The 17,301-nt window shown below is 34.2% G+C and overlaps 1 protein-coding gene across 2 annotated transcripts in view; it reads left to right on the plus strand.

Moving 5' to 3' along the window:
- The first annotated feature begins 941 nt into the window (after positions 1-941).
- pot (zona pellucida domain protein papillote) overlaps positions 942-17,301 on the plus strand; it is a 72,240-nt gene continuing 55,880 nt past the window's right edge. For both annotated transcript variants that reach the window (XM_072542300.1, XM_072542301.1), the window contains exon 1: positions 942-1,133. The gene's annotated coding sequence lies outside the window, so the exon portion shown is untranslated. The remainder of the gene's footprint in view (positions 1,134-17,301) is intronic.

Below are 17,301 nucleotides of genomic sequence, written 5' to 3' on the forward strand. Positions count from 1 at the left end.
GAATGGATAATGAAAAGACCTTTCAAACGGTATATCACAAGCCTATACTTCCCATTTTAAATATTGGGGGTTGTACCTGTCATTCTAAGGGGGTTGAAGGTAGGGGTTGCATTTTCAAGTTAAAGAATGTCAAGTTATAATTTAAATTTGACGTGTTTCGGGATTTTTTATAAATATATACAGTAACCAAAATAATGAATTTATTCCATTTGGCTTTTACACACTGTATAAGAATTACTTATGTAGAGTTCTTTAAGCCTTCTTACAAGCCTACTTATGTAGACTTGTTTTAGAATTTCGAATAATTGGTCTTCTTGGTAGTCTGGATTGTTACTTGTCTGGAATTTCTTGTGCTTGTGGCTCAAACAAAATTATTGATTCCAGACTTTTGACTTACTTGTTCGTTTTTCTAGTTTACCTTTAAATGAGATTTTTTCTTATGTATCTCATTAGTTGAAGCAGATTTGCTCAAATCATAAAAAATGCTTACCATATTTGAATTAAAAGTGCATAGAAACTCACTATAACGTACATGCAAAGGTGATAAGAGTGTTAGATTATTAGAGTAAAGGTCAACAAAATATTGATAAATATGTCACCGTTTTGTATGTTGAATGCTGAAGATGAATGATGATGTGTATGTAAGAATATCTTCATTTCCGCAGAACCTGATAGCAATTTTCAATTTGTTCTTTATAATGATGTATCTCACTTCATGTCAGTTGTCATTTAGGTTTTGCACTCGGTTCTAGCATTAAAAATATATTTATAAGAAATAAATTAACATCATTGTTAAGGTTTGTTAAATCCTTTTGAAGAATCCTCCATTTTTGCCAGCATGCGTAAGCCACTGAAAATCTCCGACCGCTGAAGGCCCCGTTCGACGACGTCGTCCACGATAGAAGGCGAACTGACCCCACCTGAGACCAAGCGAGGTGAGCGCCATCACCGTCATCGGCGAGCAAGCTGGTGGAGGTAAACCCGGAGTCCGGAGCCAAAGCGAAAGAGACGACAGACCACCGAAGAGATTTACGCTAGGACACTGTGATTTTTCAGTGATTTTGTGGGTGTTTGTGCTATTAAGGGTGAAAAGTGCAGGTGTTGGGCTGTGGATTACTGCAGATATCTTTTTGGTAAGCCTTTATAGCTGTTAATACTTAAATTAATGCCAAAAAATAGCTGTAGATAACTGGATTCATTATATTACGTAATTTTTTAAAAATGTTTAATTTTATACATTATTAAAGTAAACGCGTTAATTTGCGTCAATTTCAATACAATGTAAGTATATTTTAGAGGGAGAATATCGTTAGAAAAACATATTTCTTAGTTATTAGATAGTTATAACATGTTATAATGTATTTTGCGACTGCTGTATCATCTACATTCTTCTTTATTTTCGATCTTTTCTTCAACTATTTAAAGTTATATTATATTATATTGCTCCTAGTGCTATAACAAATATTTTTGAGTTATTTACAATAGCAATTAAAATTTGTAACATAAATACATCGATAAATATGAAATAATCGATTAACAGCGTCTTGGGGTCTGGCATTTTTCCTGCCTCTATTGCCTTCATATCTTTCTACCTTTCCAATCACTGTTCTACAGGTCTCTCATCAAATCCACTTTTTTTCTTCTACGAATGACGTACCTGAACATTGTTCATCGTCATTACATGTCAAAACCAGTGGAATCATCTTCTTAAATTCCCTGATTTATCGATTATAATTCTTTAAATTTTTGAAACTTTTATAAATATTCTATAGGTAACGATTGGTTCTAGTAAGCATTGTTGTAATGTAAAAGAAGCTGTATGTTCATAGTTTGCCCCATATAATTATTTGATCCCATTTCTCACTGCCATTCGTTTCGACATTGTTATTAAATTTTAAGGATATTTGTTGTCATTACAGCCTTTTCATTGTATAGTCTTTTAATCTACTAAGATATGATGTCGAAGTTAGTAGAATCATCTAGGTGCTCTCTATTACAGGTGCTAATAAATCAGCAGGATTTTAGCACCTGTTTAGCAGATGAACAATAGGGTTTTCGTAGTGGAAGATCGTGTACAGATGCAATATTCGTTATAAAGCAAATTACTGAGAAATCACTAGAGTATAATAGACCAGCATTTTTGTGTCTAATTGACATAAAGAAAGCGTTTGACAGAGTAAGACTCAAAGACGTAATCCATCTTCTGTATAAAAAAGAAGTTTCCCTAAATATTATAAAAACCATCAAAAACATCTACCAAAATAACAAAATGGAAGTCAGAATAGATGGACAACTTACAAAATCTATAGAAATAGGCAACGGAATAAGACAAGGGGATTCATTGAGCCCCATGCTCGTTAATTCAATCATGGATGAAATTATCAAAAGCGTTAACAAAGAAAGATGATAAAGAATGGGAAACTAAGAAATAAAAATACTCTGTTACCCAGTAGTTCTTCGAAGAATGAACAAAGAACGGGAGCTGTTGATCACCATCAAGAAAAGAAAGTTGGAATATCTTGATCATGTGATGAGAGGGAAAAAGTACCGATTGCTCCAGTTAATTATCCAAGGAAAGATTCAGGGCAAACGAAGCGTGGGGAGACGACGTATATTTTGGCTGCGCAATTTAAGAGACTGGTTCCAGTGCATATCTAACCAATTATTTTGAGCAACAGTTTCAAAGATACGAATAGCAATGATGATTACCAAACTCCGTAGCGGAGAGGACACTTGACGAAAAAGTTACCCAGTATTGATAGCCCAAGATGAAGATAGTATGCAAAGACTGGTCCACAGATTTAACATAAGGGCAAAAGAATTTAATATGACAATCTCATCTCAGAAAACTAAAGCAATAGTAGTCAGCAAAGAACCAACCAGATGTAAAATAGAAATGAATGGCATCAGTATTGAATAAGTAATGAAAATAAAATACCTGGGAATTACACTGTCCAGCTATGGAGACCTGTACAAAGAAGTGAGAGATTAAGTACAAAAAGCAACCTGACAGGTAGGATACCTTAATAACATTATATGGAGAAACAGTATTAATCCGCCAATGAACAAGCGGAATTCCTTATAAAGAGGAAGGAAAGGAAGAAGAAGCTGCTAATATGGCTTCTGTAATTGCTACTATGTATTTAACACTCTCATCTGGAGGACGATTTAGGGCAACTATAGCAGCAAACTAGGAGTTTATAAAAATGCTTTTTACGTTTTTTTTTTAATATATTGTTCTTTGTCCAATCCGTCTGACTGCGCCTTTTATCTTTATTTTCCTTTTTGTAATTACTTTAACTTACTTTGCTGTTCTTGTACATGTTTGCTGTATTGTGGTGGTATCTCTATTGTTCTCTGGTATATAGATTGCTATCACATTCAGAGGTTTGACATCCAGTTTATCTTTTACACTTTCTATTCTTTCAAAGGTATATTTGCATTCTTGTACTTGGTGTAAAAATTTTCTGTGTACTAACAAGGCGACTCCTTCTTTGGCTCTGGTTCATTTCGCAACACCACTGATCACTGTAAATCATCAGATAGTCATCTAGCATCATTTGACCCTTTCCTTTTTTCTTCGTCTCTTGTAGTGCACAACTCCGCCTGCAGTTTTGTTGGGTGGATCGAGTAGCTCGACAGAACTGTTACCGGTCCCAAGCCTGGATAAAGGAAGAGGGAGTCTACAGCCAGGTTAGCACCCTACTGATAGACTTTAAAACTATACAGCTCATAGAAATAGAAACAGGAATGATTTCATTACGACGACTAACGCGAGAAAGAGGACAACGAATTTATGGAAAACAAGAAATATACTTCGCATCGGTACTTAAAAAATATTAATCAAACAGATATATTAGGAGACTGGCAGAAGATACTAAAGCAAGAATATAAGGGAACAAGTCACCAAATGGTTGAAGACGTATTTAAAGACCAAGGAAGATGTGGTGTGATAATTGAAACATTACAGAAGCATTTTAAAGCTTTTCGGACATGGTGCAAGAAGTGCAGGTCGCTCACCCACTCGATGGACAGATCAAGTGCAGAAAGCCAGTGGCAAGAGATTTTATGAGTCCATGAGAGCAACCCAGGATAGCAGCTGATAAAAAGAGATAGTTGATCATTTGGTATAACTTCCTTCAGCTTATTATAGAAGGGGAAACAGAAGGCAGACGCGGCCCGGGTAGACGACAAATGACTTGGCTGCGCAACATTAAAGATTGGGCAGGATTAGACTTTCAAAGTTTAATAAGGAAAGCCCAAAATAGGGAAGACTTTGCAGAGGTCATCGCCAACCTTCGCTAAGAAGACGGCACCTAAAGAAGAAGATAATTTGGTAGGAAATCACAACTTCTCGTAATAGGGAAAGAATTGGAGAAAGAGAACAGAAAGTGAGATACACAATAACTGATAAAATAAAGACAAACGTTAATCTGGTTTGCCATTGTACAAAAGGAAATCCAAAAACATAAAACATTGTAAATTGGTATTTACATATAATACCAATTTAATTAGTTTGTTGTACTATTTTTCTTTAGTAGAGTATAAATATCCACCGAAACGATTACTTGGAAACCAATCTGTTAAGTTTATTATAATGATATTGCTTTCTTGTTAATTGTTATCTAAATTTACATTTAAACTCTAAATTAAAAAGCGATTACCAACTAAACATTAACATATTTTCGTGCTGTTTAGCTATTGTTGATGCCCAATTAATTGAAACTGGTGCACATGGCTAACAATACAACTCTTACTTGTACGATATTGCGAAATCATCCATATTAACGAGAAGAAACAAATTAAGATATAAAATTTTAGATTATATCTTAAAATTAGAATCCAAATGAGTTTGATTAAAGAGTTAGAATTATATATTGCTTCCTATTCTTTTTCTTACATATCCTTCTTTAGCGAAAGCTGTAGACTGCGTTTTTCAATTTTCTAAAGAAGGTGAGATCGTGGTCGATAAAAATCGGGAAATAAACTAAAAGTAGGAAAATTAAAATGCTTGTCAGTCATGATTTTTATTTTCGCACCAGTTTTTTTTTTTTGGTTGTAACCATGGAACCATGCATTTTGTTTTTGTTTTGTTTTTGTGCATTTAGGATGCTTGATTTCCATTCTTGAAGAATTCTGTTTTTTTCAATAATATTTTTTTAATTTGCTTAATGCTTCCTTTACGTCTTCCTCCTTAATATTTATTTCTACAAACTATGGTCATTCTGTATGGAAGCAGAAGCAAGAATCGAACACTTAGAAGACATAGAAGATAATTCACCAGCAAAGAACAAATCAAGGAAATCATAAAAAATCTGAAAAACAACAAATCCCCTGGAAGCGATAACATAACAGCAGAGATGATGAAATATGGTGGAAAACTGCTAAATAATTGGATATACAAGATCATAAAGGAGATATGGATAAAAGAACGAATACCAGAAGATTGGAAGGAAGCCATTATTTGCCCATTACACAAAAAAGGAGACAAAACAGAATGCAGTAATTACAGAGGAGTAGCGTTACTAAATACCGTATATAAAATCCTATCAAAATCCATAAAAGATAAGCTAGAAAAAGAAGTTGAAAATATAATAGGCGAATATCAGTGCGGATTTAGACGAGGGAGAAGCACAACGGACCAAGTATTCATAATCAGAGAATTACAAGCAGAAAGCTATGAACACAACTTACCAACGATAGCGCTATTCATCGACTTCCAGCAAGCATACGATAGAATAAAAGGGAAGGAATTAAAAGAGACCCTTGAGGAACTGGGAGTTAGCAGAAAGTTGCGTAACATGATACATCTTACTTTAGAGAATACAGAAAACAGAGTCAAAGTAAACAATCATGTATCGGACAAATTTATAGTAAACGAAGGATTAAGGCGATCCTTTGTCATCATTACTCTTCAATTTATGCCTAGAAAAAATAATGCGAGAAGCGAAAATCAATAGAGAAGGACTCCTATATCATAAAAGACACCAAGTTTTGGCATTTGCGGATGATATAGTGTTGCTGGCAAGAGGAAAAAAAGAGCTACAGGAGATAGTACAGAGAATAGTAAAAGCAGCAAAGAAAATGGGACTTTACATAAATGAAACTAAAACAAAATGTATGCAGTGGACAGATGATCAGTTCAGGGATGGACAAAAGTTTAAAGTAGAAGTAGAAGAAAGATTATCATACGAATTCGAAATGGTAGAAAGATTTACATACCTAGGTACAATAATATCACGCAAACCTAACATTAAAGAAGAAATACAAGCTAGAATAATGGCAGGCAATAGAAGTGTACATGCTCTTAGTGGAATGTTGAAAAGCAAGTTTTTATCCAGAAAGGCAAAAATACAGTTATACAAAACAACTATACAACCAATAGTAACGTACTGCAGTGAGACATGGACAATGACAAAAAATGAACAAAATTTACTGGAGATATGGGAAAGGAAAATCCTGAGGAAGATATATGGAGGAATAATAAGGGACGGTTTATGGATAAGAAGATCAAATGATGAGTTAAAGAAATTATATAATCAACCTAACATAATAGGAGTCATAAAGGGACAGAGACTAAGATGGCGAGGTCACCTAGAAAGGATGCCGAACACGAGGACTCCAAAAAGGGTACTGAACTACACTATAACTTTAAAAAAGAGAAAAGGAAGGCCAAAAAATAGATGGAATCAGGAGGTAGAAAAAGATATGGAAGAAATTGGACTAGAAGGCCAGAAAAGAAAAATGAATAACAAGAAGGAATGGAGAAAAATCACATATCGAGCCAGAGAAGATCTCAGTACATAAAGGAAAGCGAAAATGAAGAAAGAACAATTTTTTTAAGCCATGGGCCTCTAAGGCCTTTAGTGCTATTGTATATATATATATGGTCATTCTACAACTTCCACTAAACTTTTAGGTTTGTATCTTGATAGTAACATAAGCTGAAAATCTCAAATTAATCATGTTTGCAAAAGAATAAATGGTAGTTATTATGCAATAGTGCAATTGAAAAGTTTTCTTAAAATGAAATAGTTATTGAATGTTTTTATACAATTGTTTATTCTCACTTGGCCTTCAATATAAATGTTTGGGGTAGTGCTGTGAATGCTGCAAGAGTGTTTGTTTCTCAGAAAAGGATAATTTGGTTAATTTTTAATTTACCAAATAGGCATTCATATCGACAATATTTAAAAAAATACAACATTTTACCAGTATAATACGATCGTTTTTTTTAATGTATACTACGTGTAAAAGCCAAACTACTTTTCATTTAAACTCTGATTATCACCAGTACTCAACTAGGCAAAATCACTTCATCAGAGTACCAAAACATAATACAGCACGATTTGAAAAATCCCAATATTATAAGGGTTTATGACTTTTCAGTATTAAATCTGAAACAAATTTAAATAAATTTCGAGGTAAATTAAAATCTTTTCTAGTGCAAAATTGTTTCTACAGTGTAAGTGAATCTCTGGGTGATGTAAATAATTAATACTATGTACTTTTATCTTTTAATTCTAAAATTGTGATGTTTTACAAATATTTATATTTTTTACTCAATTTGTCCTATTGTAAATGATCTTTCAGGATGAATAAATTATCATTATATATTATTATTATTATTATGGTTCAAAAGTAGTCTGTCCATGTTTCCTTCTGAATGTGATTCATTTTTATTAGTTCGTTCATCTCTTTTCTTTGTCCTCTGATCATTCTTCATAATGTTATATTTCGATATTGTTAATTTTTTCCCAAAATCTAAGGATGGTCTTCACAAACATTCACATCTCAAATGTTATTAGAGGTTGTATATCTTTATAGCTAATTTTTTTTATTAGTTTGCATTGCAGGAGTTTGGAGGAGTTTTACTAAACTATCTTTTACCAAATTTTTTTAACTACGAAATTTTCATTTTACTAACATTTTTTTCTTTAGTTAATTTTCTCTGTATTATCAATGCTGTTGTCTAACTACAGGTACTTTAACGTATATGATTTTAACGTTTTATATGAGCTGTTATACAGAAAATATATTCTCAGTACAAGCATTGGAGGACTGGAGGACAGAAGAAGGCAAAAGAATATCAACATAACTTAGTATCAATAGCTGCATAATCAAATAAGAAGGAAAATAAGAGAAGCTAAAGAGACTTATTTCACTGAAAAATGCCAAGAAATAGAAGACTTACAAAACAAATATGATAACTTCAATCTCCATAAGAAAGTTAAAGAATTAGCTGGGGTAGCAAAACAAAAAATCTCAAGCATACTAATGGACAAACAAGGAAACATTGTAGTGGAGACTGAACAAAAACTAGGAAGATGGAAAGAATATATAGAAGAATTATTCCATGATCAGAGACAGGAAAATACATATGAAGATAATCAGAGTAAAGACGAGGGACCCGAAATAACAAAGTCAGAAGTTATGCATGCAGTAAAGTCCATGAAAAATAATAAAGCTGCTGGTCCAGATGAAATACCAAGTGAATAGCTAAAACTGGTCAATGAAAAAAACATAGATATTTTAGTCCAACTACTGAACACAATCTATTCCACAGGAATCATTTCACGTTAAATGCTGACATTAACATTTATTTGTCTACCAAAGAAAGTAAATGCCAAAGAATGTAGTGATTATCGAACGATCAGTTTAATGTCACATACCTTAAAAACCCTGCTAAAAATCATCCATAATAGAATATCGCTAAGCTGGAGATGGATATTAGTAATTCCCAGTTTGGATTTCGGAATGGAGTGGGCACAAGAGAGGCACTATTTTCTTTTAACGTGCTGACCCAAAGATATTTGAATGTTAATCGAGATCTTTATGTATGCTTTATAGACTACAACAAGGCATTCGATAAGGTAAAACATGACCGACTTATAGAAGTACTCAAAAACAAGAATCTGGAATTCTGGATGTGAGGGATGTAACATTGGTATCAAATTTATACTACAGCCAACGATCAAATGTCAAAAGTGAAAGAGAAGTGTCAGAAGAAGTGGAGATAACGAGAGCGGCCAGGCAAGGTTGCATACTGTCGCCGTTATTGTTTAATGCTTATTCTGACATACAAGAAGCTTTGGTAAACGAGACAGTCGGCATTAAAGTGAACGGAAGTTTAATGAACAACATTAGGTATGCCGACGATACAGTCATAATAGCCGACAACTTGAAAGAAAGAATAATGAACAAAATATTAGGATATAGTGGAGAATACGGACTCTCTCTTAACATAAAAAACCAAATTCATGAAAATTAGCAAAAACAACAATACAAACGAAATATTAACGGTAGGCGGCCAGCAGATTAAGAGAGTAAAAAGATATACTTACCTGGGAATGAGAATTACAGAAAATAACGATTATACTGCAGAAATAAGAGGAAGAATTGAAAAGGCACGTGCTAACTTCGTGAAAATAAAAACGATTTTATGCAGAAAAGATCTGACATTGACCCTCTGAATAAGGCTAATTAAATGCTATATACACAGTGTACTCTACTATGGAGCTGAATCATGGACATTAAACCGGAATACAATAAATCGACTTAACGCGTTTGAAATGTGGACATTTAAAAGATTGTTAAGGATTCCATGGGTAGATAGAGTCACGAATACAGAAGTGTTAAGGAGAATAGGTAGAGAGAGGGAAATGGAATATACAGTATCAGAAAGGACATGTGATGAGAGGCGAAAGATACAACATCTTGAGACTCATAATTCAAGGAAAAGTAGAGGGTAGGAGAAGCGTAGGAAGAAGACGCGTTTCCTGGTTGAAGAACCTGAGAGAGTGTTTTGGTTGCAGCTCGAGGCAATTGTTAGAGCAGCTACCTCGAAGGTCAGAATAGCCATGATTATTGCCAACCTTCGTCGCGGAGATGGCACTTAAAGAAGAAGATGAGACTACACTTCCAGCAGCAAATGAGTAAGAAATGTTCAATCTCCTGCGAAGAGTTGAGTACGAAAGCAATAAAGTTGGTCTGAAACTCAATAAAGCTAAAACAAAAATAATGGTGGTCGACAAATTCGTCCATTTGTATTGGTTTTAACTTTACCATTTCATGGGTATTCGTCTGAGGTTCCTTTGAGAGAATTGTGTTGTTATTTTAAATTAAAGTCTGAGATCGTCGACAAATATAACTGTTACTTTTTTTACAAAGATAAGTAAGATTTAGTTATAAATATGGACGAAATTCTCGTTGAAACCAAAAAAAAATGTAGGATATAGAACTAAAAAAAAAAGGAAGTATCATTCGTAGCTGACCCAGTTATCAAGACAAAAAAATGACTAGCAATTACAGCAAAAAATTGAAATAACATAAAACAAAAATTTGTATGGTAGTAATAAAAGAGGAGAGCTTTGAACATACTCAGAATAGTACCAATCAACGTAACACCTCAGTTAATATCATGCGTGACTCATTGTACATCGAAAACTAGTACTCATATCTCATTAGCATTACATATATATACAACTTGCGGTCGACTATCGACAAATAATACCTATTATTATTTCCTGGTAAATAATTCTGAAAACTTGACTTAGAATAACAATTGTGCACAGCATTCCATGATATTAAGGTGTGGCGATTCTAAAGAACCCAGCGCTTTTAGTCATGCAGTTCTATTTACCTTGAATTTATGTTATTTTGTCATATTATTTGTTTTTCACATTAGTAGGTATTGGTGTTTAAATTTTAATGCTGTACGGTCGGATAGGCACATGGTCAGTTGAGATTTTTGTTTGATCGGCCTTGTTGCGTAAGTTCTCCTATTATTAGGTTGAATCGACCAGTAAGCACGGGTAACGGTAGATTACGCTCTGCTTGAAAAAAGTATACACAGCAAATTGATTTAAAAACATATGTTTACTTAATAATGATATTACATATGTATATATATATATATATATATATATATATATATATATATATATAAATATACATATATACAGTACCTGGCAAAATTATTAGGCCAAGCAAGGAAAAATTTACTATATGAAGTTATTTCTCTCATAATTATGAATATATTTAAAAGAAATTACTGTTTTGTTCCTTTTTGTGAATATTAACTCTTAGGTACTTAAACTGTACTAAAAAGGTTAACAAAAAATATTTATTTATTAAAAAAGCAAAATTTTTACAAAGTGGGGATAAATTTAATATTTTGTATGTCCGCTTTTGGCTGCTAAAAGAGCTTGAACACGTCGAGGCACGCTCTCGATACAGGCTTGAATAGTTTCCTGGAGGTGAGGATTATGATTCCACTCCTATATGAGCCTTTCAAGTAACTCCCTTTTATTAGTAATGTTTTTTTTTCGCAACCTCCCTTTTCAGTAATTCCCACCCATTCTCAATAGCGTTCATATCAAGCGAGTTGCCTGGTCAGTCAAGAATTTTAATTTTTTTTTGTTTTAATAAATAAGTTAAAATACTTTTAGCCTTGTGGCAAGGAGCAGTATCGTGCATAAATAGAGGTTCCTCTTCTCCAGGAAACCACTCCTGCAGCTGTGGCAAAAGTCTCGTCTCGAGTACTTTCCGGTACTGGTCTTGTCTCATCGTGTTTTTCACCACGTAAAGACGGAATGTACTTTTGCTGGATACCACAGACCAGACAATGAGTGATGGTGGATGTTTGATAGTGGACACAATACAGTCGGGCTTGCATTTCTCGTTGGGACGTCTCCGAACAAACTTCGTTTTTTCTGGCAAACCTTGAAAAACGGATTCGTTCGAGAAGCAGAGCTGAAATCAACAAAATTTCTAGAAATGCTTATGTTTTTCTAGATTTTAATATTCATATTCAAACAAAACAACACACATATACCTTTTTTCAGCCTTCCACTGTCCAGTTTTTGTATTTTTGTACCCAATCGAAACGTTTCTTTATCATAGCCGGAGTAATTCTTGGCTTTCGAGCTGGTGTCCCAGCTATCAGTTTGTTTTCGATAAGTTTCCGAAGAACTGTTCTTTCTGACACAAATTCCTTCATCTCTTATCTCCTGGGTAAGCATTCGCAGTGGTTTCTTTCTGTTTACTAGGCAAATATCTCTTACTTTGTGATCAGTCTTAGCAGTAGTCACCCGATGTTTTCCGCTGTGACCCTTACGCTTTGGATCCAACCTCCAGATCGTAACTATTCTTCACTTAGAACAATTTTGGTTCTCTCATTTTTTTTTATATACAACTGACCCAGTGCGAACAAAACGATTTATTTATTTTTCAAAAGCTCTTGCGTTTGAAACAATAACAATTTAAAAATTCTTACATCAATTGTATCTTGTTTTGCTTTCTGTTTTGTGTGAGTTATTTATTAAATAAAAATAATCTTGTCATATTATTATACAAAACATATTATATATATATATATATATATATATATATATATATATATATATATTCGGTTTTTTATAACGTCTTACGACGTTGTCCAACTCCCAAACGCCACTGTATTCTGTCTTGAGTTAGGTCTTCGTCCAGATTTCGAGCGCTAATCGCTTTCCTAACTCCCAGGTTCCAGCTCTGTGGTGGTCTTCCTCGTTTCCTCTTCTCTGGAGGTTGCCACATCATCGTTTTTTTAGGCAATCTTTCGTCCCCCATTCGGCTCACATGCCCATACGATATGAGCTGTTTTCTCTCAATATCCTCAACTATAGTGCCCTCTATACCCATTTGTTGTTTTATCACTTCATTCCGTATTCTGTCGGCTCTTGATATTCTCATCGATCTTCTGATGGCATCCATTTCCGTGGCTTCGACCTTTTTCTTATATTTTTCGGTTATTCTCCATGTCTCAGCTCCATAAAGTAGGCTAGTTTTAACCATTGTCTCATAGATGTTCCATTTTCTTTTCTTTGATATTTCTTTACTCCATAGAATTCCGTTCCAACATGCTATAGCTCTTCGTGCTTGTACAATTCGATGTTCTATTTCTCATTCGTCTTTTCCACTACGGTCGAAGATGACGCCCAGGTATTTATATTCGTTGCATGGATTTATTTTTTGATTGTCATCGATATCTCTGCAGTTCTGAAACAATGGAAAAGGAGAGTCAAAGGAATGGGTATACAATTGAACGATCAGGATTACATATATACTTTACAGTTTGCAGATGATCAGGTGGTAATCTCAAATGACAAAGATGACATGGAATACATGCTTAGAAAACTAATTGAAGAATACCAGAAATGGGGATTAAAAATCAATTTAGAAAAGACAAAATACCTCTCAATTGGAGCTGAAGCATAAACTTCCTGCTGTAATATTATTGGTCCATCATTTACCTCTTCTACTAATCTTCATACTAATCAATTATAATAATACTATGTATAACAATAACAGCATCACAAGACAATATTTATTTATTCATCAAAAATAACCATTTATTGTATACTGTATAAACCATTCTCCAGTCGTTTTTTCAACGGTCGCTTTATTATTTTAATAAGAGCTCTGTTATATAAATAAACGATTGTTATCCTAACGGTGCTCACCACGGAATAGAATTAAAAATTAAATCTTAAAGAATTGCTACGAGGAGAGAAAGTTGGATCGTTATTGTAGCCGAATCGTAGAATGCGTACGGAGATTTTATTTATGTAAGATCGTGAGATGTTGTTGAGTTCGTAGTCGAACAGAATCAACTGCATTGTTTCGATAGAACAATTGGGTAATGAAACGAACTAACCGAAGAAAATTTGTGTCATTCGACAGGGATATGCTAGAAAAGGAATCTAGGTGAACTACTTGAGTTTACATCTCTTATAAGAACAAATGTAATAAAATAAGACTTTTTACCGTTGATCTAAAAAGTTGATTTGCGATTCTGATCAATTGAGGCGGTGGCTAGAACAAGGGCCTATAGGCCTATGGGCCCTTCTTCCGGAGAACACAAAATTGAACTTTTATGTTGTTTTCTGTCAGTCTACCAATTTTTTCTACGATATTACGGTTTTTTACGTTGGAACAACACTTTGTTTAGTGAAGTGTTGGCACAGCTAAGAAAGATTTGTGCCTCTATCTACCACAAAATCTACCGTTGCCAAAACAGTTCTATAAAAGACTTTCATGGATGTACGTATTCAATACACACGTGCATAATGATGGAACAATGCACTTTGCAAACAACGCAATGCACAATGCAATGTGTTGGTTCTTTTTGTTCATGGATGTTAAATCTTTGAATGCTTGTTTCCGAAAATACACTTTTAGCAGATAGGCTCTTCTTCTAGCTACCGCCTCAATTATTCTCTTAAATTTCGCATCTATAAAATTCTTTACGACCCAACTACCAAATGGTTGGTAATAGAAAGCAAAAGGGAGGATAAAAAGAAGTATGGCGTAGAAAGTAGCATTTCTTAAGAATAATGGACTGATTTTGAAGTACAAATACAAAGTACAATGTTTGAAAGTACTGTTTAAAATAATAATTGATAGATGTTCGTTTGGAAAAGTATTTGGTGCTCATTTAAATATTTGGTTTTATTATTCTTAATAGTTTTAATAATTCTAATAACCTATTTAGTTGTGTATTTATTTCATTGTTTATTTTCTATAAATTTCCCACGATAAAATTAGTTGCATTTAAATTTTTTGTTAAACCTGAGTACGGTCCTCTAAAAATATTCTGATTAAGGTGATCTCCGGGTTTTACTCCTTCTTCCATATTTTGTTTTAGAACGAATAAGGTAGTTTTGCGTCGTGCAACAGTATTAGGATGTTTTGTTTACCCGAATCTACCACAAGATCTCCATTTTTGTCAGTTGACGTATACCTACCATCAGTTGGCACTACTATATGTAGACTGTATAGTCCAGATCTCACACTCAAACATGTCACTCAAACACCCAAATTATCACTAATTTTCTCTCACTTTTTTTGGTTTATTTCAGATGCCCCTGAAGATGCCCTGAGATCGAAAGTACTTGGACAAGATTTAATAAAATGCCTTTTATTTGTGAAGAATATATCAGTCTATGTCATACTCCGTCGTTTTTCTAATATTTGTCTGGTGGATGATATGTGATCAATGGTAGAACTATTTTTCAAAAAGCCTCTCTGGTGCCAGACGTTCTTTAAGCGTTAGGGACAACATTTTGCATGTCATATTAAGAAGGAAAACAGTCAAGCGTGTTTCCTTTTTTGTGTATAGGACATACAATTCCAGTATTCCAATCTTCTGGCAAAGCACGTTCTTGCTATACGTGTATTAATAGTTTGTGAAAGAGGGTTAAAAATGTTTGACTACCACATTTACGTCACAACGTATACCTACCCCTAATGAAAATTATTGCTGTTGAAATCCTCGAAGTGAATCTGGTTTTTTGAGATAGGAATTTTTTTGGAGGGAAGAAGACAAAATCTCTTCATGGAGCTTTGTATACAGAGATCCACTGTAAAGGGGAAGAATTTCTATATCGTTGTGGCAAGTTTTTTCAACTGATATTACAGCAATGTCTCTTCTCACCAGAATGCACTTCCATGTTTCGCATTTCGGTGTTCTGTGTTAAGTTACATTTCCTCAAGGCTAGGTCTATGTGCTGATTTGTCACGGTGAGTGTTTTGAATGCACATTTGTAAATTTTACACAGTTCAGACAAAATTCTCTGCTTATCGCAAAAATTCCCTCGATGTTTATAGTCATGATTGTCAATATATGCTCTTAGAAGAGCCGTTTTGTTTTCTGGTTATATACTTGTTTGGATGCTGTGAAACTTGCAATATTTATTGATTTATATAGAGTATTTGACGTAATAAGATTTATTATAGACTAAAAATAACATTATCAAGCAATCTATAATTTTGAAATTAATAAAAAATCGGTTGCCTGTAAAGTCGGTTTTACGGGCGAAGATTTTACGTGACAACGTCTTTTTCTCGGTAGAATATTTATTGATATGAATATTATTAAATTGCACAATAGGAACAAGGAATTGAATGAAAATAAGAATTGCACAAATTTTAACTATATAAATATATTTTGTTTACTAAAACATTGTACATGTAAACTTAAACTTAACTAATTTCTATTTAAGTGATTTTGTTGAGGATAGGACGATGATAGGAGAAATATGAAATGAAAGGAAGTGTTTCTGCTGTAATGTGTCTTGAACGCCAAGAACGCTCGAGAAAGACAGAGACACAAGCACGCACCGATTCAACGCGCCTAATTCTCTAGTGCTGCGCGCGCAGCGGACCGATCATGTTTGAGTGGGAGAGAGACGCAAGGCATTCGCCGGTCCGGCGGGCCTCTCTCTCGTTCGGTGACTCACCGTAACAGACGTGAGCGGGCGTTACACTTTTTCATGAATGACTCCGAGCCACAACCTAATTTAAGACGTTGTCACGTTAAAAACATTACGAGGTTTGTTATGTTGCTGAAGATGTCGGCATATCCTCTGACATACGTCATGTAATTTTGTGTTGCCATGGGTATTGAACCACGACAATGTTCCATTACTTCTTAATAGTTTTTTATCCAAAACATCACCGTCAATATGCATTAATCAACATATTCATCGGATTTGGACCCCTTCTACTTTTTTTTTATTCCTCTTCCTGTTTTTTCACTAAAATGGAGATGAAAATCGCATCGCTAGAAGCAGTAAATGCCAACACAAAAAGTGCATATCCGAACTACTTCGAGGACGGTGAATCTGTATGAATTTTTGTAGAAAATAATCACCTACAATGATTTTCTATCGATTCGCATTCATTATTTTGTATATTACTTCCATTCACGCATAAATCTCATTATCTATATGTTTCAAGCTCGACGTTAGTCACGATTCTCCTTCGTAGGTTGATGTTTTACCATAAAACCCATTTCCTGGACTATTATTCAACATTCCGTTGTTTGCTAGTTGGCCGACGCGCTGGTGTGTCTCTTCATGTTCGAACGATATTCGAGGCGGCCGAGAAACTGCGGGGTTACGCTTCTGACCGACCGTTTACATCTTTTCTGAGCATCAGCGCCGACGACGATATAAAGATAGGTTTAGGTGGATGAATATGCGGCGCATGATTGGGTCTAGCGGTTTTATGTAACTGGTTTAAAATGGCAATATCGTCGAGATGTATGACAACAAAGATATATTTTTGGCAGTCTTGAGAATTTTTTTAAATAAGTCTATTCAGAGGACTTAACGCAAAAAGTTCAGCGACTCTCCAAAAGTGACTTTGAAAAGTGATTTGTTATGAAAGTTGTACAACAGATTATCCTTCTAGCCTTAAATAGGAGGTAGACAAAAAAAAATTAGGAGGAGTGATTGTAGATACAATTGATTGGATCCC

The sequence above is a fragment of the Diabrotica undecimpunctata genome, chromosome 8 (genome assembly GCF_040954645.1).
Source record: "Diabrotica undecimpunctata isolate CICGRU chromosome 8, icDiaUnde3, whole genome shotgun sequence".
In the NCBI taxonomy this organism is placed as follows: Eukaryota; Metazoa; Arthropoda; class Insecta; order Coleoptera; family Chrysomelidae; genus Diabrotica; species Diabrotica undecimpunctata.